This window comes from Bos taurus, chromosome 25, assembly GCF_002263795.3.
Source record: "Bos taurus isolate L1 Dominette 01449 registration number 42190680 breed Hereford chromosome 25, ARS-UCD2.0, whole genome shotgun sequence".
NCBI classification, from domain to species: Eukaryota; Metazoa; Chordata; class Mammalia; order Artiodactyla; family Bovidae; genus Bos; species Bos taurus.
The window spans coordinates 8,790,015-8,816,016 of record NC_037352.1 but is presented as its reverse complement, the minus strand read 5'-3'; the positions used below and the strand labels follow the sequence as shown (position 1 = coordinate 8,816,016).

Genomic DNA, 26,002 nt, shown 5'->3' with positions numbered 1-26,002 from the left:
CCAGGGATCTTCCCAACCCAGGGATCAAGCCCAGGTCTCCTGACGTGCAGGCAGATTCTTTACCATCTGAGCCACCAGGGAAGCCGGTACATATACATGTATCTCCTTCCTTCTGGACTTCCTTCCCATTGAGGTCTGTATGGATAACGAGAGTGTAGACTCTCTCCTCTTCCCCTTTGACCTTGAAAGGGTTTGTATCCACATGACAGTGGTATGTCCTCAAGTCCATATATTACATTGCCTTGCTACTGACATCATTCTTAGAATATTTCGAAGTTTATAATTTTCCAGCTCTGCAGGATGGGACTGCAAAACATCTGACCACACTTTCCAAGTTCTCATTCAACAGTATCCAGTGTTCAACCATGTGTGAGGTGTGGTTGTTTTATGAATGTATTACCCGAGATTTTCCCTTCTGATCAATGCCACCCGTGGCCTGGCCAGGAAAGTGCTGGATAGATGACAGTCATTGCTCCAGGAGGGCCCAGAGTCCCTGAGGTCCCCAAGGCAGGACTCTCACGTAGTTGCTATGTGGATGCTAACTGCTCTCCCAAACAGAGGAGTGGGGAGAAAAAAGAAACCAGAGCAAAGGGAGCTGACTCTTTGGAGGGGAAAATGCTCCTGAGAAAAGCAGGCGAAGGAAGTGGCGATGCTTGGAACACGTCTCTTCTATAAAGCATCAGGTCCAGATGGCCTGCGTAGGAGGTGGCCTGTGAGCTGGTTAACCCCACCGCCCAACAATTTACAGCTGGTTCATAAAATCTCAGAGGAGTCACAGAAGTCCAGACAGGAGTATAGATAGATGGAAAAGAAGGGCTTACCTAAAATTTACTACCTGGAAAATCTGATGAGTGGTGATCATGGAGCACGAAGGCGAGAAGTTCATAAATATCTCAGTGTCCCCAGGATCTCGGGCCCCTGGGTGGTGCGTGAGGTTTAGGAACAAGTCATCTCAGGCCATGGCGGTAGCATTTTTACCATAATTACAAGCAGTTGCCGGACAGGAGTGTTATGGCTCACTGAGCTGCAGACTAGCATTTCTCAAACTTTCATGCGCATGCACATCATCTGGGCTCCGATTCAAGTGCAGATTCTGGTTCCACAGAGCAAAGGGGCAGCCTGAGACTCTGCATTTCTAAGAAGCTCCCGGGAGATGCTTATGCCTCTGGTGGCGGACCACATGGTGCGTGGTGAGTGGTGGGGCTAGCGGAAGGCTTGTTCCCAGGTGGCCTGGAAGGGCTGCCAGCCTTTCTGGGGCTGTGTCCAGGGGAGGACTAGGGGCTCCCCCTAAGTTGACGGGGGAGAGTCAACCTTTCTGTCTGCTTCTCAGATAGAGAAGAGAAAGATCGCAATCTTGAACCTTGTCATGGAGCTTAGAGCAAGGGAGGAGGCGGGTTGCGGGGTGGACAGGCAGGAGGAAACCCACAGGTATTCTTTAGTATTTCTTGACTGTTTTTCCTCTGCTTCCCGCCCCCACCTGTCTCTTCCCTAGTCTTTCTTTCCTTAATAATCGCACCCACCATCCACCCAGCTGCTTAAGCTGAAGACCTGGGGGCTATCCTTGGATTTTTCCCTCTTGGGAAAAGGTGGTTGTGTGCAGCTTGCATGGCTGCTTAAGAGCAGGCTTGGGCCTGGAATGTTTTCTTGTAAAGAGATAACAAGCCATCACAGCCTGGGCTGGATGCATCTCCTTGCCTGGGCGTGTCTTTTCCTGCTCTGGGCTTGATGTGAACTGCCTTGTTCTGCTTAAGCCTGTGTGTTGTGTTAATGCCTGCAACCCCCCCCTGCCCCGCCCCCACCGCTGCTCTATCTGTTCCTGGTGGGATGGGGTTGGGGCCCATCCACTGCAAAATGAAGTGGGGTTCATGTGGCCATAGCACTGCGTGGACCGCAGGGTGCATCTCGGACCCTGGGGCACCGACATACTTTGAGGGACGGGATCTGGTGTGTTCTCATTTGTCTTGCTGCACACAAGCGCTGGACCCCACGAGCTTGGTGTGTGTGTTGTCTATTCCCACTGACCTTGAATCATGCACGGATCTCTTCCCTGGGTGTCACTTACCTGTCTTTTAACCTTGACCCTACTGCCTTACACCACCATGGAGCGGTGGACCATTCCTTTCTCGAGTTCCCCATACTCAGTCTAGTGCAATTTATAATCATTCTCCTTCAAATGTGTGCCTCAAATGCTTCCTTACCTCCACTTCCACCCACACATCTCCCCCCTGGACTTCTGGATTAGCCTTCTCTCTCCCTGCTTCCACCTTCATCCCCCTCCAATCCATCCTTCCCACTGTAGCCGGGTCAGTCTTCTCTTTGAAAGCTGTCAAGAGCTTCTCGTGGCATCTCAGCCAGAGTCCAGGTACCTTCTCAGGATCTGCATGGCCCTGCCTGTCTCATCCCTTTCCCCTCTGCCAGATGAGCGCCACCAGGGTGGCCATTCTGAACACACCCTGCGTGTTCCGAGTCTTTGCGTATTCTGTTCCCTCTGCCTGGAACCGGCAACTCTTCCCCTACCTGGAGTAAACCCTCCGATTTCACCATTGCTTCCTGCTGATCACTGGGTGTCTGCTCCCCTGTCCTGTCCTCAGAGAGGCCTTCCCCAACCGCCTTGGGGGTGGTGAGTCTCCAGCAGCTGTGCTTTACCTTCCTGGCACCGACCAGGAATCTGGTTTGTATACTATGGATTGCCTGAGCCTCCTGCTTGGCTGTGGGCACCACTAGGGCAGGGGTCCTGCCTTTTTTCTCTGCTGTTCAATACCCATTGCCCAGATCCAGGGTCATAGCAGACATTCAATACAAACTCGTTCAAGGATCGAGTGAATTAGAGAAAAAATAAGCTTTGGGAACGCAGAGAACACAGAGGACTGTGTACAAGAGGCTGACGTTCACTGAAGCAACTATTGTGTGCCTCGCATTTACTCTCACCCACGGATGGCTATCAAATTCATCTCGCAGCCCAGAGAAATGTGATTCCCCTGCTCCAGGTACACAGTAGCGAGGTTGCACCCTGCTCAAGCTTAGCCTAGGGTTTCTTGATCTTGGCCTTATGACGTTTGGGTCAAAATAATTTTTCATTGTGAGATGGAGGGGGAGGCTGTCTTGTGCCTTGTCAGGCATTTAGCAGTACCCCTGGCCTCTACCCTCTCAATGCTAGGAGCAGCCTCCCCAACTTATGACAACCAGAATGTGTCCAGACATTGTCAACTGTTTCTTGGGGGCCAGGCCAGCCTCCACTCGAAAACCACCAGTTTAGCCTCCCCCGTGCTCCTCCACGCCTGTCCCCACCATCCCCGTCCTCTCTGAGAGCTGCTGTTTCTTGTGGACTTTCCCTAACCCCCTCATTTCCGACACTCCTCCCTGTGTATCCCTCTGGGAATGCCTCAAACGGATGGTGAGGTTCCGCGTGTTGCAACAAACATTTGCTTTTCTGATTTATTTAGCATCAGCCCCGAGTTCAGACGCTTGTATCAGTGGCATGGATGCTCACAGGCTGTCTAGAAAGTGTGCGGCGTATTTTCCCCCTTTGTCTACATCACATGTCTGAATGTTTAGCGTGAGATAAACCAGTATGTTTATGAGGAGATAACTTGTCAAAACAGACTCGTGGCTTCACCGCTGGCACAGCCTGGCCTCCTAGCCTTTCTTCATTCAGAGACAGAACGCGAATGTTTCTTGGGTGTTTTATGTGGATTTAAAGTAAAAATTTATTTCCTGCCTTTTTTGATGGAGAAAAAAGCCCTAAATACAAGTTCTTTTTTTTTTTTTTAACAAAAGGGACGAAGAGAGAAAAAGGTATAGAAAAGAGGCATGTGTTCATTAGAGAAAGAATCCGAGTGAGTTCCTAGTCAAGGGATCCAGTTAGAGGTAGGGCTCCCTTTTTGGCTCATTCATCCGCCCATCCATCCCCTCATCCACCCAACCATACCCTCCATTCATCCATTTATCCACTTGTCCATCTATTCATCCACCTGCCCATCCATTCATCCATCCATCCATCTACCCATTCATCTATCTACTCATCTATCCATCCATCAGTTCACCCACCCACCCACCCATCCATCTACCTACCCATCTACCCATCCACCCATCCATTTACCTGTCCACCCATCCATCTACCCATCTGCTCATCCACCTACCCATCCATCCATCTACCCATTCACCCATCCACTCATCTATCCATCAATTAGTTCAACCACCAACCCATCTACCCATCCACCCATCTGTCCACCAAACGTTGTCCATCTGTCTTTGTATCCAATAGATTATGAGCTGGAAGTGTGCTGGTGCCAGGGGCTGGGTACAGATTTGTCTCCCCTCTCTAAGTGTTTTGTGGAAGATCCATAAATCAACAATTGTTACGTTACAACGTTGTGTCAAGTGCTGGGACAGAGGGAAACACAGGGACTTGGAGTAGCCAGGGGAAGATCCCTTGGTCCCGTATTGTGGAGGGCTGCTAGTCAGGGAGAGCTTCCTGGAAGGGGTGAGCCCTTCCTTCTAGCCACAGCAAATGCATCTGAGTGCAGAGTCGCTCCCTTCCAGAAGGTAGCTTACAAGAGGGCAGAGGGAGAGCTGTGTGTGCTTACTTACACCCACTGCGGGTTTCTGTAGAGCTTCCCGTGTGCTCTGCTTGCTCACGGGTGGAATCACTTGGCCATCACAGCTGCCCCGTGAGACTGGCACTGTTGTCAGAAGAAGGTGAGGCCCAGAGAGGTGAGGGTAGCTGTGCTTACCTTTCAGGTTGTTGTAATAATGGGGGGTAATGTATTTGAAATTTCTGGTACCTGGTACCTGCTCTGTATTACTGTTACCCAGAGATCTCTCCTGCTAACCTAGGGATTTTTCATTGGCTTTTTCACTTTGTAGCTGGTTTGTTTTACCTAGCATGGTCATCCATGTTGTAGCATATGGCTGGATTTCTTTCCTTTTTAAGGCTGAATAATAACCCAGCTCTTCATGAAAGTGAAAGAGGAGAGTGAAAAAGTTGGCTTAAAGATCAACGTTCAGAAAACTAATATCATGGGATCTGGTCCCATCACTTCATGGCAAATAGATGGGGAAACAGTGACAAACTTTATTTTTTGGGGCTCCAAAATCACTGCAGATGGTGACTGCAGCCATGAAATTAAAAGATGCTTGCTCCTTGGAAGAAAAGCTATGACCAACCTAGGCAGCATATTAAAAAACAGAAACATTACTTTGCCAACAAAGGTCTGTCTAGTCAAAGCTCTGGTTTTTCCAGCAGTCATGTATGGATATGAGAGTTGGACTATAAAGAAAGCTGAGCACTGAAGAATGAGGCTTTTGAACTGCGGTGTCAGGGAAAACTCTTGAGAGTCCCTTGGACTGCAAGGCAATCCAACCAGTCCATCCTAAAGGAAATCAGTCCTGAATATTCATTGGAAGGACTGATGTTGAAGCTGAAGATCCAATACTTTAGCCCCCTGATGCAAAGAACTGACTCATTGGAAAAGACCCTGATGCTGGGAATGATTGAAGGCTGGAGGAGAAGGGGATGACAGAGGATGAGATGGTTGGATGATATCACCAACTCAATGGACATGAGTTTGAGTTAGCTCTGGAAGTTGGTGATGAACAGGGAAGCCTGGCGTGCTGCAGTCCATGTGGTCGCAAAGCGTTAGACATGACTGAGTGACTGAACTGAACTGAATAACCCATCATATGGACAGACCACATTTTGTGTATCCATTCATCTGCCAAAGGACATTTGAGTTGTTTCCATCTTTTGAGTATTGTGAATAGTACTACTGTAATGTGAAGTGTTAGTCACTCAGTCGTGTCTGACTCTGCGATCCTATGGACTATAGCCCAACAGGCTCCTCTGAGGTTTATGGAATTTTCCAGGCAAGAATACTGGAGTGGGTGGCCATTCCCTCCTCCAGGGAATCTTCCTAACCCAGTGATTGAAACTGGGTCTCCTGCATTGCAGGTGAATTCTTTACCATCTGAGCCACCAATGGACTGGCCTTATAAATTGGTATTAAAGCCAACAGTTACTAAGTGCCTCCTGCGCAGCCAGCACTGTGCTGGGTGCTGCTCACACAATTCCCTCGTGTATCTGTCTCTATCCCTGTGATGTTGACCTTCTGTGTCACACGGAACAGACATGATTGGGAAGGGAGGCTTTACATGGTCCAGTCGCTTGTCCCAGGGTCTCTGAGTGATAGATCCTGGGTGGGAATGCCTGTCCCTTGGAAGCTCATCATTTTTATAAATAGAATAAGTGATCGTGAATGAGGTCTTATTCGATCAGGAAAATGAGAAAGCCTGTAGCTTGCCTCTGCTGTAATGTCCGTGTGATTGCATAGCACTCCTTCAGCATGGCTACCTTCAACAGGACGCTTGCTCTCCACCAACATGAGCTAATCTTGAAGCTCTCTGCTGCTCCTTCCCTCTCTTCTTTTGGTGATAGATAAATAAGTTGGTGCTCGCTCCAGAAGAAGGACATAATGAGACAGGATCCCAGTCTGGGAAAGACCCTGGGGGCTGCTGCGTGAGCCAGTGCACAGCCAGCCCTCCCAGAAGTGCAGAGCAGCAGAAGTAAAGACCCCCGAGAGGCAGAGGGGGGACACATCCCAAACTTCAAAGGCTGTCAGACTCCTGCTCTGATGCCGGGAGAGATGAAGTCCTGAGTCAGGACAGAGCAGCATCTGCTTTCTAAAGCCTGAAGGAGGCTTCCACTCAGCTCTGAAGATGGGATTGGGGTGTGAGGTCAGGAGGACAAGGAGGAATGGTCATTGAAGTCATGATGTCTAAACCCATTTCCCGAAGCTGTCTCTCAAGGAAGAAACTTTGCGATGTGGGCAGATAACGTTCAATGAGGAGAAGGGGATGACAGAGGATGAGATGGTTGGATGGCATCACTGACTCAATGGACATGAGTTTGAGTAAACTCTGGGAGTTGGTGATGGACAGGGAGGCCTGGCATGCTGCAGTCCATGGGGTCTCAAAAAGTCAGACACGACTGAGCAACTGAACTGAATTGAACTTTTAATGTACTGTATCAGTTTGGTTTTGGTTTGGAGTGGGATTCAAGTAAGGGATGGCTCCATCCTTCTTCCAGCTTAGCATTCTGCTTGGTGGTTAATGAGATCTTCCATAATTGTTAACACTATGAAAAACATGCTACATTCTGAGCTTTGTGCTCAGTGTTTTATATCCATAATCTCACTGAATCCTTTTAAAACCGCTATAAGGCGTAGGGGCTATTATTAACCCCTCTTTACAGATGAGGAAACTAAGATTAAGTAACTTGCCCTAGGTCACACAGGGAGCATATGACAGCAATATAAACAGAGATAAATGTCTTTTGGGGGTGGGTGACTCCTTGAGGCACTTTGGACAGATGGATTCTGATCAGCCTGACGTAGAGAGACCTCTGTGATGTTCATATTGAATTGTCATAGATGGAGAAAGAAAACTCTGGTTTTAACAACAAGCCCTAAATAGAAAGGATAGATACTTTGAGTTGCAGGTGCGTTATTTTGGTAACAAGTTTTTTCTCATGTGGATGCTGCCATGTGGTAGGTAGCATAAGGGACATGTTTATATAATGATGTTAATAATTCTCCAAACTAATGCCAGGCAGGTGTGTTACATTAGAGTGAAGCACAGAACTCATTGCATCTATTAATTCACACTTGCACCAGATATTTACTAAATTTCTACTTTGCACTAAATGCAAAGTATGAGATGCTATGTGGAGAGCCTTATGTTGTCACCAGACGTTGCTGAATTTCCATGTATTTTTATTTTTATTTTTTGCATGGTCTCAGCCCTTCTCTTTCAGTTAAATTATTATGGAATTCTAATTTATGTTACCTTCTGGATGCTGTGGGTGATAGTCAAAAAGTTTAACAATTGGTTAGTTGTAGGTACTGGTCAGCTTGAATGGATGGATGCATTGACCAGCTGAATGGATGCCAGTCATTGTCTGCTGGCTGGATATCAGTCATGCTCTGAGGTATTGAAGGTTTCCCCCTAGTTTAGTCCATGGAATCAAACAGTAATTTGTGTTTCACCAAAGTGTGTGAGATCCAAACAGAGACTGAACCAGCAAGAGTCAGAGATGAGCATGCAAAGCAAAGGTTTTCATCTGCAACTTGTGTGTGTAGTCTTCCTGGAGTAGTGACAGCAGGCCCTGTTGAACAGTGTCATGACTTGATATGTTTTAGCCACAATATTAACTCATCTTGAAATTTCAAATACCATTAGAGAAACATGCAACTTTAAAAATGTGGTATCAAGATAAATGGGTAATAAAAAAGCAGTGTATACACACCATGGAATTTTATTCAGCCCTAGAAAAGAAGGAATCCTGTCATTGGTGACAATACAGATGAACTTGGAGGACACCATGCCCAGTGAAGTAAGCCAGTCACAGAATACTGGATGACCCCACTTATGCGAGGCACCTGAAACTGTCAGGCTCATGGAAGCAGGGAAGAGAGCCATGGTTGCCAGGGGCGAAGAGGAGGGGGAAACTGGACTTGCTTAGTTGGTATAGTTTTGGTTGCATAAGATGAATTCATTCTAGAAGTCTGATATGTAGGATTGTGCCTCTAGTCAACAACTCTGTATTATGCTAAACATTTAAGAGCGTATTAAGCAAATACTGAAACAAAACAAAACAAAGCAACATGCACACAAACCCACAAAGGGATACGAGGAAGCTTTTGCAGGCGACAGACCTGTGTGTTCCCTTGATATTGTGACAATGACATCGTGAGTGTGTGCATATTTCCAAACTTATCAAATTGTATACTTTCAGTGGTGATGCACGTGTGCTCAGTCGTGTCCAACTCTGTGACCCCATGGGCTATAGCCTGCCAGGCTCCTCTGTCCGTGGAATTCTCCAGGCAACAATACTGGAGTGGGCTGCCATTTCCTACTCCAGGAGATGTTCCCGATCCAGGGATCAAACCCGAATATCTTGAGTCTCCTGCATTGGCAGGTGGATTCTTTACTGCTCGCCACCTGATAATGCAGTTTATTGTATGTCACTTATGTCTCAGTAACCTGAGATATAAAAGTGTTTAAAAATGTTTATCAAAGGGTCATGAGTTATAAAAGCTTAAGAAAGACTAATGAGAGCATAAGCAGAAGTAAGCATTGGTTCAATGTAGCTTTGGGGGCATTATGGAGCAAAATGGTTTATCTTTCTCAGATTGATCAAAAAAAAAAAAAAAAGATCCTCACTGAAAATGTTTGAGGATCTCTGTTTCTGGGCTTGGGGAATCAGGGAAGGTCTCAATGTCCAGAAAGTGAGCAGAGGCCAAGGCCAGTGCTGCTCTGAGGCATCAAAGCATCTCCACCCCCGCCTCTGGGTGGAGACGGGGACGTGCCGGGGACGCACTCAGCTGTGTTCATGGGGTGCTTGCTGGTGCACAGTTCTGCACATTGTTGGCACTAGTGGGGGGTTGTTTGGAAAATAGGAAAGTCAGTCCCAGCTTCTCAGGGCATTTCTGTTCTGGCAGGAGAAACAAAACACTTACCAGCGAAGTCAGCTCAATTCCACAGGTATTGATTGAGTGCCGGCCACGGGTAAGAAAACACTCTGCCTGAAAAGTAACCGGAGAATCACTGCAAAATGACAGATCAGTGTGAATCGAATGAAGCAGGACAGAACAGTCCTGTGCGTGCTGCTGTGAGATACAAACCTGCAGAGCACTGGGTGTGCTCTGATTAGAAAAGTCTTCGAGGACGAGGTGACTGTGGCCTCATGGATATAGTGGCTACCTCCTAAGGGAACATGAAGAAAAGGCTTTTGCTCCATTACCAGCTTGGCTCTGAGCAATGCGAGAAATGAAGGTTACCATGTGCAGAGAAGTTTCTAATGTTTTCGCCACCTAATGTGGTTCTTTTTATTATGTCGGTCCCTGAGGACACTGTTTTTGGAAGGATTGTTTATACTAATCAAATGTACCTGTAACTTGAGACCCAGATCATCTTCTTTGCTTGTGATTGATTTATTCATTTAACCAATGTTCACTGGATACTGAACCAGTTGATTTAGGTTTGGTGTTTTATGACAGAAAACTCAAATGAACAACGGATTAAGTGAGACAGAATTTTATTTCACTGTCATATAAAAGAAGCCTGGCAGTGGAGCACTCAATGCCTGTAAGGTGGCTACACAATAAGGGCACAATTGTCTTCTATCCTGTTCCTTACTGGATGGCTTCTATGCCCCCCAAGGTCACCTCATGGTTCAGTACGGCTGCTGGAGCTCCAGCCATTGTGTCTACATTTCAGATAACTGGATAGGGAAAAGGGGTGAAAGAGGCAATCAGCTGTCTTTTAAAAGAGTTCCCCAGGAGCTGCCACATATACTCTTTTACATCTCATGGGTCAAAATTTAGTTACATGGCAAAACCTAGCTGCAAGTGAGCCTGGAAAGCATAGAAATGTAAAATTTATTGTAGCTGAGACTTGGGATTGGAGAATAAAGAAGAACAAGAGAACAGATTTTTGGGTGGGAAGCTAGTGGTTTCTGTCACAGGCTCCTACTAGAAGCCGCACCCCAGACCATGCGCTAGAAGTGGTTACGTGAGATGGCAATTTGCTGTGTTTCTAGCTCGATGGTTTTTGAACTTTAGTGTGTGTCAAAATCACCTGGAAGTTCTGTGGAAATAGAATTCTAGATGTCACCCATGGAATTTCTGATTCATTCGGTTTGGAGGTGGAAGGTTAAAAATTTGCATTTCTAGAACATTCTAGATACTGCTGGCATTGCTGGTCTGGGAACCACATGAATACAGTGCCTTAGGTAAAGAGGCAGCAACTCACGGCCCATGGGTCAAATTCAGTTGAGTAGTTTCCAAGGACGCCCTGAAGCCTGCAAACCGACAGTGTTTATTATCTGACCTTTTACAGAAAAGTTTACCAACCCCCGCCTTAGATAAAAGCTGATTCTAAACAATCCCTAAGGAAGTATGTAGAGTGGAAGTGGAAGTGTTAGTCGCTCAATCCTGTCCAACTCTTTGAGACCCTACAGACTATAGCGTCTCTGTCCATGGGATTCTCCAGGCAAGGATACTGGAGTGGGTAGCCATTCCCTTCTCCAGGGGATCTTCATGACCTAGAGATGGAACCCAAGTCTTCTGCATTGCAGGCAAATTCTTTACCACCTGAGCCACCAGGAAAGCCTATGTGTAGAGAAGTCAGTAAGTATGGGACCCAGATTCCCATCGCATCCCTCCACTAATGTCCACATACCTTTGGGAATCAGCTTCCATTACCCTGAGACTCAAGTGCCTCACTTATATAAAGGGGCATTGAACAAATGATTTCAAAAGCACCTTCCAGCACTTCTCCGATATCAGCAGAGTTGATTTTACAGCTTCATAAAATGCCAGACACTGGCTGAATACGTTCCATTTTGCCACCGAGCTGGAGCCACCTTTGTTGCTGTTTGTGAAGGTGTCTCCCACTATTCTTGGAGGAAACACCTTCCTTTCTGAGCCTTTGATTGACAGCTGGCATTTGTCGGCTCTGACATTCATTAGTTCCTACTTGCCCTGCCAGCTTCCACCGTGTTCTGTTCATCACCGTGACTTTTTTGGTGCCTCTGTGACTGCTGACCTTCTCAGAGTCAGAAAAGAGGCACTTCGAGTTTGTAATGACATATAATATCAGACTACCCTTCTCTACCCCAGAGTTAGTTCACTGTGGATTTGAGAGGTTTTTTTTTCAGAAGCAACAAGGGAGAAAAATCTCCTTTTTTTCCTAGAAACTTGCTGAGATTTTTTTTTTTTTTTGGCTGTGCCATATAACATGTGAGATGCAGGGTCTTAGTTCCTTGACTGGGTTCTGTGTCCCAAGGAGTGGATGTACACAGCCTTAACCACTGGACAGCCAGGGAAGACCTAGAAAAGTCTCCTTTTGATGGCACCTAGCCAACCAAAGCGAGATGCACAGTTGACTATATTTAAATGGAAATGAATGAGTGGAAAAAGTACATCGAGGAATCTCAATTCATTTGGCTTTTTAGTAAGAATTACGGACAGGTTTCTGCATTGTTCAGGAATTGTGTTTGTCAGTAGACAGGTCTGGAAATCAGTTGCTAAAACAGAATAGAAGTTCATTTCCTCCTGGGTTAAAGCAGCCTGGAGGTGGGTGGTTCAGGCTGGCGTGGTGGCTTCTTGGTGTCATAATAGCTCTAGGTTGCTCTGTACACTGTTCTGTTTCCAAACACATGGTTTACATCATTGAAGTTGCTTCGTTTTCCAGAAGGGCTACTGGAGCTCTGTAGCCTTTTGTCAAGACAGTGTATGAAATGTTATGTAATTATGTGCCTCTTCATTAGCTACAGGAGAAAGTCAGAAATTCTTTCTCTGTTATTCAAGACCCTCCCTGGTGGTTGCATAAGCTCCTTTCTCAACCTATTACTCACGACTGAACTGCAAACATTCTTAGAATAAATGTTTTTTTCCGTCTTGCCCATTATCTCCAAAAACTATCTTCATGCTGCCCGGGTCTTTCTATCTCCGCCAGCACTGCAAGCTGGGGAGTGAGTGCTTTCTTAAAGTTTGTGTCCTAAATGCCTTACTTGCCTCGCCCTAAGCCAGCCTTGACCCAGGCAACGATTCTCTCATTTGGGTGGATGCTGTAGCATCTAAGCTTGTTGCCTCTGCCAACAGTCTTCTGCTATAATCCGTTCTCTACTCAGCATCCAAAGAAACCTTTTAAAACAATGTAGTCAGATGCTTTTATTTCCCTGCTTAAGCCACATCTCCGTGCTGGATTTAAAGTGCGACCCAACCCGCCCCCCGGGTCTATGAGGTCCAGCATTATCACCTGGCAGCTACTCCACCTTTCCTTTCCTCTTCTGCCTCTCCAGTTGCTGTCCTCACTCCAGCTGCACGAGCTGTCTTCCTGTTTCTCAGTTACCCAAGCTCCCCTCCCGTCACAGGGTCCCCGTGTTCTGAATTTTCTGCATTGTGGTTCCCTGGGCTCTTGCTTCCTCCATGGATTGTCACGCCAAGAGTACCTCCGCTCTCCCCGCCAAAGTTTAACTGTACTGTATAGCTCTGAGGATTCACTACCCGGCGGATGTCTCAGTCTGTAATTGTCATGTTATTTGCCTGCTTCTTGACTATTCCTGCCCACTAGAAGATAAGCTCACTAGGGCAGAAACCACATCTATCTTTTCATCCCAAAGTGTTCCTAGCACTTACCACATTGTCAAGCATGTCATAAGCACCTAGGATTTTTTGGAAATGAATAAGTGAATAAATGAATGAATCAGTACATAAATACTTTAACACATAAATTTGGAATTCCTGTCCTGGGGTCCATGGGCCCCCAAGGGGGTCTGTGAAAAGAATTCCGTGGTCTGTAAACTTGAATGTGGGAAAAATTACCTATTTTTACTCACCTGTAACTGAAAATTTTATTTCCTTTCATTTTGAATGCTAGCAATGAACCACACTAATAGGAGCAGTTCTCTGTTTTCAGTAATAAAAATCACTTGTATTTTCATATCACATTGCCATGGTTGCAGATATCTTAGAATTATTGTTTACTTTCATCAAATTACTTCGAAATGACAGTAGTTATTAAATATAGTATAGATCTTACTATTTAACACTTTCATATGAATTTATATATATCACACATTTATTTAAAATATATTGCTATGATTGTATTTTGATAGAATTGGTTCCCTTCGTCACTTGGCATATTTTCAGTCATTTAACAGCTGTGTTCTGGGGAGGAATCTGAAGTCTCCACCAGCCTGCCAAAGCAGTCCTTGGCACACAAAGTCAGGGTCTCTTGGATGAATGAATGACTTCTGTACTTTTGTTTATTGAGGACCATTCTAAATAGATAGCAATCACCGACTCAAGGAACATGAATTTCCTTGAGCAAACTCCAGGAGATAGTGGAGGACAGGGAAGCCTGGCGTGCTGCAGTCTGTGGGGTCACAAAGAGTCAGACATGACTTAGCCACTGAACAACAACAAATTCTAGATGAAGTCCCCCGCCCCCTGCAAGCACCAATTAGTTAAAACCTAACAACCCTTCAGAGTCTAGGTAGATCCTTCTCCAAGAAGCCTTTGCAGCCTGCCCTGGGCTCCTACTGTTCTGAAAGTGTGTAGCATTTACTTACTTTGACAGATCCCATAGAGCCCCCATCCTGCCTTAAGCCCATGTAGGGATGAAGGTTCACTTCATGAGTTTGTTCTTGTTTTCCCAACTCCCGGAGGCCTTCCCAACCGTAACTGGTGTCCTGGTCTCTGCGGTGTTAGTGTCTTCTTCATAGAACCGAGTTCTTTCCTTCGTGGAATTTAGCACAACTTATAAATACTAAGTCCCCTACGTATGAACCTTCAAGTTTCGAACTTTCAAGGGTGCATGTGTGTTTGCAAGTCCAGATCATGTAAACTAGTTCATGTGTCGGACATACATTGTCACGTGCGTACGTGGTCTTCTACAAGGGGTTGTGCTTTTGTGTACAATGCTGAGTACAGTTGTACAGTATCTTTATCTCAAGCCCAGCAGGACTGGAAGCAAGCATAAAAGCAACGGTGTATGACCAGTTGTCCCAGTGGGGTACCTAGGCTAACTTGGGTTGGACTTACAAACAAATTGAACTTATCAGTGTGTTCGCAGAACAGAACTTGTTGACATGTAGGGGACTTCTTGTATTTATTTGTATGATTCTGTGTTTAATACCATATATCCATCAGGGAAGAGACTGCTCACCACCTAGTGAAGGCTTTAGAGTTTTTATATTGGAAGGTGGGGCGGGGGTTCAGCACTTTTATACTGGAAGGACCTGAGTGCCACCAATAGGTGGCGAACGTAACTGGGGAACTTGCCTTGAAGCTCGGTTTTCTTGACAAGCTCATTGTGTTTATTTAGCTTATATTTATACTTGGAGTCTGGTGATGTTAATGGGGATATTAGCATGCATGGGAGGCAAAACCCATCACATTTTGCTACTGTCATTGTTTTTGGTGTATACTTAGCACTCAGAACAATGTCTGGCACATAGACCGTAAATAAACCACAGATGGATGGAATGAGTGGTTAACGAGATGGATGGGTGAAGGGGTATGGAAGGTTTACCTACAGGTTGGAGATTGGAGAGGTGGTGAGGAATAGTTGGTAGAATGGTGTATGAGTTTCATAAGTCGGCCAAAACTTAGTACTGCAAATTCGGTGGCTTAAAACAACAGAATTTTATTGTTCCAGAATTCTGGAGGGAAGGGGCTTCCCTGGTAGCTCAGCTGGTAAAGAATCTGCCTGCAGTGTGGGAGACCTGGGTTTGATTCCTGGGTTGGGAAGGTCCCCTGGAGAAGGGAACGGCTACCCTCTACCAGTATTCTTGGCTGGAGAGTTCCATAGACAGAGGAGCCTGGCAGACTAGAAAATTCTTGGCTGAAGAATTCCATGGACATGGGGTCACAAAGAGTAGGACAGGACTGAGTGCCTTTCACTTTCACTGTCTTTCTGGAGGGAAGCGATCCAACATCAAGGTGTTGTCAGGACTGTGTGCTTGCTAAGGCCTTAACAGGAGAGAGGATCCTTCCTTGCCTCTTCTAGCTTCTGATGAAAGAAAGTGAAAGTGTTAGTTGTAAAGCTGTGTCCGACTCTTTGTGACCCCATGGACTGTAACCCGCCAGGTTCCTCTGTCCTCAGGTGAGAATATGGAAGTGAGTTGCCATTTCTTCCTTCAGGGGATCTTCCTGACCCAGGAATTGAACCCAAGTCTCCTGCATTGCAAGTAGATTCTTTACCATCTAAGCTACCTGGGAAGCCCGAAGAATACAAGGGTGGGTTGCCATTTCCTTCTCCAGGGGATCTTCCAGACTCAGGGATTGAAACCGTGTCTGTGTCTCCTACATTTACAGGCAGATTCTTTACCACTAGCACCATCTGGGAAGCCCCTAGCTTCTGGTGGTTGCCAGCAATTTTTGGCCTTCCTTGACCTGTAGATGCTTCATTCTAATCTCTGACGTTGTTAGGTGGCATCCTCCTGTGTCTCCTTGTCTCTATTTTCTCCTCTTATGAGGGCAGTAGTCATTGGAATGAGGCCCACTCTAATCCACTATGATCTCATCTTAACTAATTACATCTGCAAAGATTCTGTTTCCAAATAAACAGGTCATATTCTGAGGTTTTAGGTGGACATGAATTTTGGTGGGGGGACACTATTCAATGCAGTAGAGGTCGTTAGTGAGTTGGAGAGATGGATGTGGGGAGCCATAAAAGGTAACTGAGTAGGTGAATGGAGAGTTGGAAGGGAGGATCAAGGTCGTTGGAAGTGTGAAAGGATGGATGGGTGAAGGGTTATTGTGAGGATGAGTGGAAAGATGTAGGATTCAGGGTGAAAAGTTGGATAGGAAGAAGGGTGAGTGGAGGGATGGATGATTGACTGGTTGGATAAATGTATGAGTGAATTAATTGGATTATAAACATCATAGTAGAATTCATGGCATATGTATTTATCTTCTCTTTATTACTTAGTATGGTACTTTACATTTAGGAAGTGCTTATTAAATATTCATTATCTGTTTTTCTCTGTACAGATCTTTTGTTCCTTGGACTGAGTCCTGGCAGCTCTCTTTGGCTATGAACTTGCAGGGGAAGAGAGTATATGTGTAAATTTACCTGATGCAACATTCAGTCTGGATCTGTGTCCAGCCTGGAATGTAATTCTGGTGCTTGAAAGGACTAAGAAAGAAATAACGTGTTGCGTATAATTCTCACTGCTCAGGAATAAAAAATATATAAATACCACCATTTCATATCTCAGCATATTTAAAATCTTAAACAACATATCAGATAAATGTGCCTTCAAGCATGGACAATTGCTTTCATTTTTTTCAGATTGGAAGGGTTAATGTTGTAGTGTTGGTGATTCTGAAGTTTGGGTATTGATTTACGTTTGAAGGTTTCACTTTATTTGTCTAGGGAAGGGCTTAGTTGAATTGGAAAGCAATTGATTCTGGTGTTGTCCGTTTAAGTGATGGAGTTTGTCAGTACTCTTTTAATAGGAGGTTAGCAGGTTGGTGCCAGATGGATTCACTTCATCAGATGCCAGAGATCTTCCTGATGCTTCGCCTGCTCAGAGCATCCATGAGCATTGGTCCAGACATCTCTGAAGAACTCAGAAGTCTCAGAGAAGTGGTCATATCATTGTGTTTGAAAACTTTTCTTTGTTCTTTAAAAGAAAAGTCTATAAATGCTAGGATATTTCAGACATACACAGAAGCAAAGAAAATAAAATAACAAACACCCATAGTACCAACCATTCAGGTTTAACAAATGTCAAGACTTTTATCATGTGTGTTTTAGAATTTTAAAATATAAATAAAGATCTCATCAAATCCTGTTACCTTTTCCCCATTCCCTTCTCTTTCTCATCAGAGGAAACCACTAATCTGAAGCTAACAAAGGTGTTTTTCCATGCTATGCTAAGTCACTTCAGTCGTGTCCGACTCTGTATGACCCCATGGACTGTAACCCACCAGGCTCCCCCGTTCCTGGGATTCTCCAGGCAAGAACACTGGAATGCGTTGCCATTTCCTTCTCCAGTGCATGAAAGTGAAAAGTGAAAGTGAAGTTGCTCAGTCATGTCCGACTCTTAGCGACCCCATGGATTGCAGCCTAACAGGCTCCTCAGTCCATGGGATTTTCCAAGCAAGAGTACTGGAGTGGGGTGCCATTGCCTTAAAGTGTATAGTAGTCATGTTTTCAAGCTCTTTATAAATAATACTACATTGAATATATTCTTCTGCACTTTTTTTTTGGATAGTATCTTAATGAGATTCATCTATGTTTAAACATGAAGCTCTGGTTTATAGCATGCATTGTACAGATGTATACAATATTTTTTTACTTACCTTTAAATGTTGGGTAGTCAGGTACCTTTTTTTTTTTTTAAACTAGAAACAGTGAACATCTTTACATCTTAAGAGATTTTCTTAAGAATATATACCTGTAAGTAGAGTTTCTGAGTCATAGGATGTGGGCATCTTCCATATCACTAGAGACTGCCAATTTGTTCAGCAAAATGACTGAGCCAGCTTATGCTTCCATAGCCAAGAAGGAAAGACACAACTTTCTCATATTTTTTTCAAATCTTGGTATTATTAGTCTTGTTCGTTTTTGCTTATATGATAGGTGTGAAATAAAATCTTATTATTGTTTTCAGTTTTTCTTTATTTTGTTACTAGGGAAGTTGAGCATATTTTCTTGTCTGTTGTCCATTTGGGTTTTTGTTTCTACTTGGATAATAATTTTTTCTATTGATTAATGTATATTTTTATTTATCATATATGCTAGTTTTTTAATCTATTGTAGACTTAAAAAAAAAAACTCATCTTTCAGTTTGTCTCCTAATTTTATGTATCGGGTCTCATAATTTAAAAGATGAAAAATTTTAACACAAGAATTTATAAAACTTTTTCTTAATGGGTTTTGCTTTTTGCATCTTAAAAATATGATACTCCTTAACCCAATGGCATAAAGATAGGCCCTTTAAAATGTAAAGCTTTGCCTTTTACATTCAAATATTTATTCCACCTAGAATATGTTTTCTATGTGACATGAAATAGCAATTTAATTTTATTCTTATATGGAGAGCCAATTACTTCAGCACTGTTTGTGGAATATCTCACCATTTTCTCCCAAATTTGCAATGATTCTTCAGTGATATAATTCTTTCTGGATTCTCTGCTTTGTTCCATTGGATTGTTTATCCTCATACGTTTTTCATAATGGTTGGGTTTGTTTGTTTTTTTAATGTAGCTTTATAATACAGAGAAGGCAATGGCAACCCACTCTAGTACTCTTGCCTGGAAAATCCCATGGACTGAGGAGCCTGGTGGGCTGCAGTCCATGGGGTCGTGAAGAGTCGGACACGACTGAGCGACTTCACTTTCACTTTTCACTTTCATGCATTGGAGAAGAAAATGGCAACCCACTCTAGTACTCTTTCCTGGAAAATCCCAGGGACGGGGGAGCCTGGTGGGCTGCTGTCTATGGGGTCGCACAGAGTCGGACATGACTGAAGCAACTTAGCAGCAGCAGCAGCAGCAGCAGCAGCAGCTTTATAATAAGATTTGGTTTTTGAGAGGGTAAGTCCTTCAGTCTTGTTTGTTTTAATCATAGTTTTCTTTTGTTTTCATAGGCCTTTATCTTTAGCTATAAATTTTACGCTCAGCTTGTCATAGTCTATTAAAAATTCTATTGATTGCATTCATTATTTAAAGTGGTATTACAGTTATAGATTAATATAGAGCAAATCAGAGAAGACAGTGGCAACCCATTCCAGTACTCTTGCCTGGAAAATCCCATGGACGGGGGAGCCTGGTAGGCTGCAGTCCATAGGGTGGCTAAGAGTCAGACACGACTGAGCGACTTCACTTTCACTTTTCACTTTCATGCATTGGAGAAGGAAATGGCAACCCACTCCAGTACTCTTGCCTGGAAAATCCCAGGGATGGGGGAGCCTGGTGGGCTGCCGTCTATGGGGTCGCACAGAGTCGGACATGACTGAAGTGACTTAGCAGCAGCAGCAGCAGCAGCATAGAGCAAATCAACACTCAATAAGGTCTTCTTATTCATGTACATGGTATAGCCTTTTCACTTATTTGGGACATATTTTAAGCCATTTATTGAGAATTTAAAACATTTTCATAACTGTCTCACATATTTTTGACATTCCTGAAAGTGAAAGTCGCTCAGTCATGTCTGACTCTTTGTGATCCCATGGACTATACAGTCCATGGAATTCTCCAGGCCAGAATACTGGAGTGAGTAGCCTTTCCCTTCTCCAGGGCATCTTCCCAGCCCAGGAATTGAAGCCAGGTTTCCCACATTGCAGGCAGATTCTTTACCAGCTGAGCCACAAGGGAAGCCCAAGAATATTGGAGTGGGTTGCCATGCCCTCCTCTAGGGGATCTTCCCAACCCAGGAATCCAACTGGGGTCTCCAACTGAGCTATCAGAGAAGCCTCGTTGACATTCCTGAGTGCTTTATAATTAAAAAAAAAATTCAGTGGGATAGATAGCTCTGCTGTTGCTGCTGCTGCTAAGTCGCTTCAGTCGTGTCTGACTCAGTGCGACCCCATAGATGGCAGCCCACCAGGCTCCCCTGTCCCTGGGATTCTCCAGGCAAGGACACTGGAGTGGGTTGCCATTTCCTTCTCCAGTGCATGAAAGTGAAAAGTGAAAGTGAAGTCGCTCAGTTGTGTCCGACTCCTAGTGACCCCACGGACTGCAGCCTACCAGGCTCCTCCGTCCATGGGATTTTCCAGGCAAGAGTACTGGAGTGGGGTGCCATCGCCTTCTCCGATAGATAGCTCTAGCCATAGATGAAACATTTTCTACTTGATACTTGTGTGGAGGGACATTATTATTTTCAGCATATTGATGTCTTTTTAAAAATATTCTGAATTTATTATTCTCATTATTTACCTATATATGACCCTAGATAGTTTCATAAGACAATCATATTGTCTGTGAATGTTAATAAATATTTTCTTATCTTTCTAATGCTCTTATTTTTTAAATAATCTTCCTTGACTTATTACACAGACAAGATTGCCATTTCAGTGCAAAGCAGAAGTAAACTATAAGGACTTTATATGCATCATCTAATTTAATCCTCACTGCTGTCCTATGGGGTGTGTCCATTTTACAGGTGGGATAAATGAGACTTGGACTGATTATGTGAAGAGCCCGAGGTTGCCCAAATAACAAGTAGGCTTTTTAACTCAGGAAGCCTACCTTCTAACTACTATGTAACACTGCTTTAAAAAAAAAAAGCTTCATTTATAAACTCAAAATGGATTAACAATCTAAATGTAAGACCAGAAACTATAAAACTCCTAGAGGAAAATATAGGCAGAACTCTCTCTCTGACATAAATGACAGCAAGATCCTGTATGACCCACCTCCCAGAGTAATGGAAATAAAAGCAAAAATAAACAAATGGGACCTAATTAAAATTAAAAGCTTTTGCACAAAGAAAGAGACTATAAGCAAGGTGAAAAACAGCCTTCAGAATGGGAGAAAATAATAGCATACGAAGCAACTGACAAAGAATTAGTCTCCAAAATATACAAGCAGCTCATGCAGCTCAATACCAGAAAAATAAACGACCCAATCAAAAAATGGGCCAAAAAACTAAATAGACATTTCTCCAAAAAAGACATACAGATGGCTAAGAAACATGAAAAGATGCTCAATATCACTCATTATCAGAGAAATGCAAATCAAAACCACAATGAGGTACCATTTCACGCTGGTCAGAATGGCTGCTATCAAAAAGTCTAGAAACAGTAAATGCTGGAGAGGGTGTGGAGAAAAAGGAACCCTCTTACCCTGTTGGTGGAAATGCAAACTAGTACAGCCACTGTGGAGAACAGTGTGGAAATTCCTTAAAAAACTGGAAATAGAACTACCATACAGCCCAGCAATCCCACTGCTGGGCATACACACTGAGGAAACCAGAATTGAAAGAGACACGTGTACCCCAGTGTTCATCACAGCACTGTTTATAATAGCCAGGACATGGAAGCAACCTAGATGTCCATCAGCAGACGAATGGATAAGAAAGCTGTGGTACATACACACAATGGAGTATTACTCAGCTATTAAAACAAATGCATTTGAGTCAGTTCTAATGAGGTGGATGAAACTGGAGCCGATTATACAGAGTGAAGTAAGTCAGAAAGAAAAACACGAACACAGTAAATTAATGCATATGTATGGAATTTAGGAAGATGGTAACAACGACCCTATATGCGAGACAGCAAAAGAGACACATGTAAAGAACAGACTTTTGGACTCTGTGGGAGAAGGCAAGGGTGGGATGATTTGAGAGAATAGCACTGAAACATGTATATTACTGTATGTGAAATCGATGACCAGTCCAAGTTCGATGCATGAAGCAGGGCACTCAAAGCTGGTGCACTGGGACGACCCTGAGGGATGGGATGGGGAGGGAGGTGGGAGGGGGGTTTGGGATGGGGTGGGGGGTCACATGTACACCCGTGGCTGATTCATGTCAATGTATGGCAAAACCCACCACAGTATTGTAAAGTAATTGGCCTCCAATTAAAATAAATAAATTTTTAAAAAGCTTTATTTAAGTATAATTTATAAATAAAACTGTACATATTTAATGCATACAATTTGATGCGTTTAGAACTATGGCATACAACTGTGAAATCAGTACCACAGTCAGGGCAATAAATATACCCATCACCTCCAAAAGTAGCCCTGTGCCTCCCTTTTTTATGTGCAGCATTCCCTTATAATCTTCTCTTTGGTACCCTAAGCCTGAGCAGCAGCTCACCCCAGAGTAAGAGCTCAAGCCATCATGGCGAAGAGGGTCAGGAGATCTTGGGTTATTTCCATGTCACAGAGCCAAGGCGTTTTGTCATTTCACCACTGTGGCCTCAGTTTCCTCCTCAGTTACCAAACGTGTAAGAAAATCCTTGCACTTGAGTCTCAGCTCTGCCTGCAGAACTGGTCTGTGGCTCTTCATTCCCACTGCCAGCTTCCCTTCACTCTGCTGCCATCAGCGCCCACCTGGACTGCCACCCGGTTTCCTTGCTCTCTTCTCTCTGCTCATCTCAAATTCATTCTCCACCCCTGCTGGAGGGAATGCAAAGCTTTTCTCAGACAGTTTCATGAAGGGACTCTGTAATCAGGCCCCTCATCTCTCCATTCCTGTTCTCGGAGGTTGCTATATAAGCATTTTGGGTTTCTTTAGAATTCTCTGTGAGGCAAAGACTAGCATAGCATACAGGCAAACAGGTGAACTGGAAAGAGCTTAGATGAAAACATCGTTTGTCTTCTAAGAACTGAGGTTGAGCTTTTTACCTGGAACTCTTTGAGGGGACCTCTTGCTCCCCCACTTCCTGGTCCTGATCATTTACAAGGGCTCCTTAACTATAGGAGGCATGGTTTAGATGAGGTGAAGAGGTCTAATTGTGGCTCCATGTTCTCCCCAGGCCAGCCCAACTTAATGGAGGTTTTGACCTCTTAAAATTCTCCATGAACTTGTTGCTTTGTCTCCTCCAAAGACATCAGCAACTGTGTTCTGTTTGTGACTTACAGTCCATGGGAGAGATGAGACATAGCAGGAGGAATCTGGGCCTTAGACATACATTCAGGCCCCAATCCCAGTTCTTCTCTTACTGCTTGTCTGATTCTGAGGAAATTAAGTTAAAATGGGACATCCTTATAGGATTTTTGTGAATATTAAACAAATTGACACATGCAGAATGACTAGAGAGTCTGATATACAATGGATGCTCAATCAATATACAGTAACTTTCATTTTAGCCTGACATTTAGAGTCCTGTGGATCAAACAACCTCATCAATGATATCCTCTGCTACTCATCTACAGAAACCACCTGTCTCAGTCCATCTGATTTTCTTGAATCTGAGCTTCCTTGAATTTGAAAAGTTCCGGGTGAAGTGCCTCCACCCCTCCTGTCCCTGTCTAACTCTTTCTCCAAGCATGGCCCTGGACCTGCATCAGAATTACCTGTGGGATTGTTCAACGTGCAGACTCTCAGCTTTCACCCAAACTCATTGTCTGATTTTATTGGGAGTGGGACCCAATGTCTGCATTTAATAGAGGCTCCCAGGCAGAGATTTGCTGCCTTGACAAATCCATCTTTATGTTTAGCATGTGACCCACGTCTTCCAAGAGGTCTTCCCCACAAGCCGGCCCTGGGTGAGCTTGCCCTCCCTCCAACTGTGAAATAGCCTGTGTCTTTGCCCACTCCTCTCCCAGGTGAGCCAGTGTCATTCCTGTCCCCTCGGGCAGACAGGAGCCCCTTGCTGACAGGGCTGGTGTCTCATTTGTAACTTGACTCTTCCCGTTGGAAGCTCACAGTAGACAGTAAGTAGAACTTAGCAAGAGCATGGCAGGGAGCCCAGGCTTGATCCTTATCCAGGATCAAATTCCAGCTCTGGCTCAACCTCCTGTCTGATTACTGAAGTTTATTTTTGTTGAGAAATAATGAACATAACATTTTTTTTTGGTAAGTGTAATGTATACAGGCTGTTTATTTGCTACCTTATATATTAGAATATGGTTATCACTGTGATATGAGCTAACACTTCTGTTGCCTCATGTAATTATCATTTCTTTTCTGTGGTGGGAATAATAAGATCTAGTCTCTTAGCAACTTAGAAGTTTATAATACAGTATTATTGTCTATGGACTTTCCTGGTGGCTTAGGGATAAAGAACCTGCCTGCCAATGCAGGAGACGCGGGTTTGATCCCTGGGTCAGGAAGACCCCCTGGAGGAGAAAATGGCAGTGTTCTTGCCTGGAGAATCCCATGGACAGGGGAGCCTGGTGGGCTACAATCCACAGGGTGACAAGAGTCATACACGACCTGGGGACTAAACAACAACAGCAACGACATTGGTGTCTACAATCATATGCTGTGTGTTAAATCTCCAGGGCTTATTTGTCTACTGGTTCCAAGTTTGTATCCTTAAACAACATCTCCCCAATTTCCACCCTCCTCTGGCTTCTGGTAATCACAATTCTATTGTTTTTATAGTTTGACGTTTTTAGATTGCACATGTAAATGATATCCACTATTTGTCTTTCACTGACTGATTGAGTGACCTCACTTATTATCATGCCCTCAGGGTCTATCCAGGCTTCTCTGGTAGCTCAGCTGGTAAAGAATGCAGGAGACCCCGGTTTGATTCCTGGGTTGGGAAGTTCTCCTGGAGAAGGGCATGGCAATCCACTCCAGTATTCTTTCCTGGACAATCTCCATGGACAGAGGAGCCTGGTGGGCTACAGTCCATGGGGTCACAAAGAGTCGGACACGACTGAGTGACTAAGTACAGCACAGCAAAGTCTATCCACGTTGCAGCAAATGGCAGGGTTTCCTTTTTCTCATGGCTGAATAGTAGTCCCCTGTATGGATAAACCACATTCTGTGTAGCCATTTCTCTGCTGATGGACACAGCTTGTTTCTGTATCTTGGCTATTGTAAATAATGCTGTAATAAGCATGGGAGTGCATGTATCTCTTCAATACCTTGTTTTCATTTCCTTTGGATAAAAACCCAGAATTGAGATTGCTGGGTGATATAGTAATTTTTTGATTTTTCTGTTTTTAATTTTTTGAGGAACCTCCATAGTGTTTTCCACAGTGGATCCTCAGTCTCGTCTTTAAAGTTGTGTTAGCTTTGTCCACCTCTCAGGTCTTGTGTGCCAAGTCACTTCAGTTGTGTCCATCTGGGTCTTTGTGACCCTATAGACTATAGCCCACCAGGCTCTGTCCATGGGATTCTCTAGGCAAGAATACTGGAGTGGGTTGCCATGCCTTCCTCCAGGGGATCTTCCCAACCCAGGGACTGAAACCACATCTCTCGTGTCTCCTGCGTTGGCGCCTCCTGGGAAGCCCCTCGCAGGTCTGGGGGGGAAGATTAAATGTAATAGGCTCTTTGAAAAGTAGTTTCCTTTTCTCCATGATTCCGAATGGGGAATACATCTGTCATTAGGATTATTTCTGTGTTGTTTTCCTCCACAGTAAGATTTAATAGCCTCACGAATTTCCTGACAACATTGTTTTTGGTGTGCATGATGTTGTCTTCCGGCCTCAATTCTTGTCCTTTGGGGACTTCTCTTTTCAGGCCATTATGATTCTGCAGTTTTCCTACTGAAGTCATCAGTAAAACAGGTAGCTTGGGATCTCTCAGCGCAAATGAAAGAGGTTTTTGGAGTTTGTTTTTCTTTTTTTTTTTTTTTTTTAGCATTTGACGGTGATCTGGGAAATGAAACTGCATCATTATGAGGTTCCCACTGGTGCAAATGCAGTCTTTATAAATGCCGATCTAATCGTGACACCCCTCTGTGACAAGCGTTGTTGACAGGTTTTGGGAAACAAAAACCTTAGAGGTTGAAGTGGAGAAAGGAAAAGCCTTTATGGATTAAGATATATTGAGCCACTTAGATTATCAGCTCAAGGGCGAT

The 26,002-nt window shown here is 44.2% G+C and overlaps 1 protein-coding gene and 1 long non-coding RNA gene across 3 annotated transcripts in view; both read left to right on the top strand.

Annotated features, from left to right (window-relative positions):
* GRIN2A (glutamate ionotropic receptor NMDA type subunit 2A) overlaps nucleotides 1-26,002 on the top strand; it is a 449,565-nt gene that overhangs the window by 120,885 nt on the left and 302,678 nt on the right. The gene's annotated exons all lie outside the window — the stretch shown is intronic.
* LOC112444299 (uncharacterized) lies at nucleotides 16,072-16,770 on the top strand. Its single transcript, XR_003032606.2, has 2 exons — nucleotides 16,072-16,242; nucleotides 16,560-16,770. It is a non-coding gene; the product is annotated as an uncharacterized lncRNA (long non-coding RNA).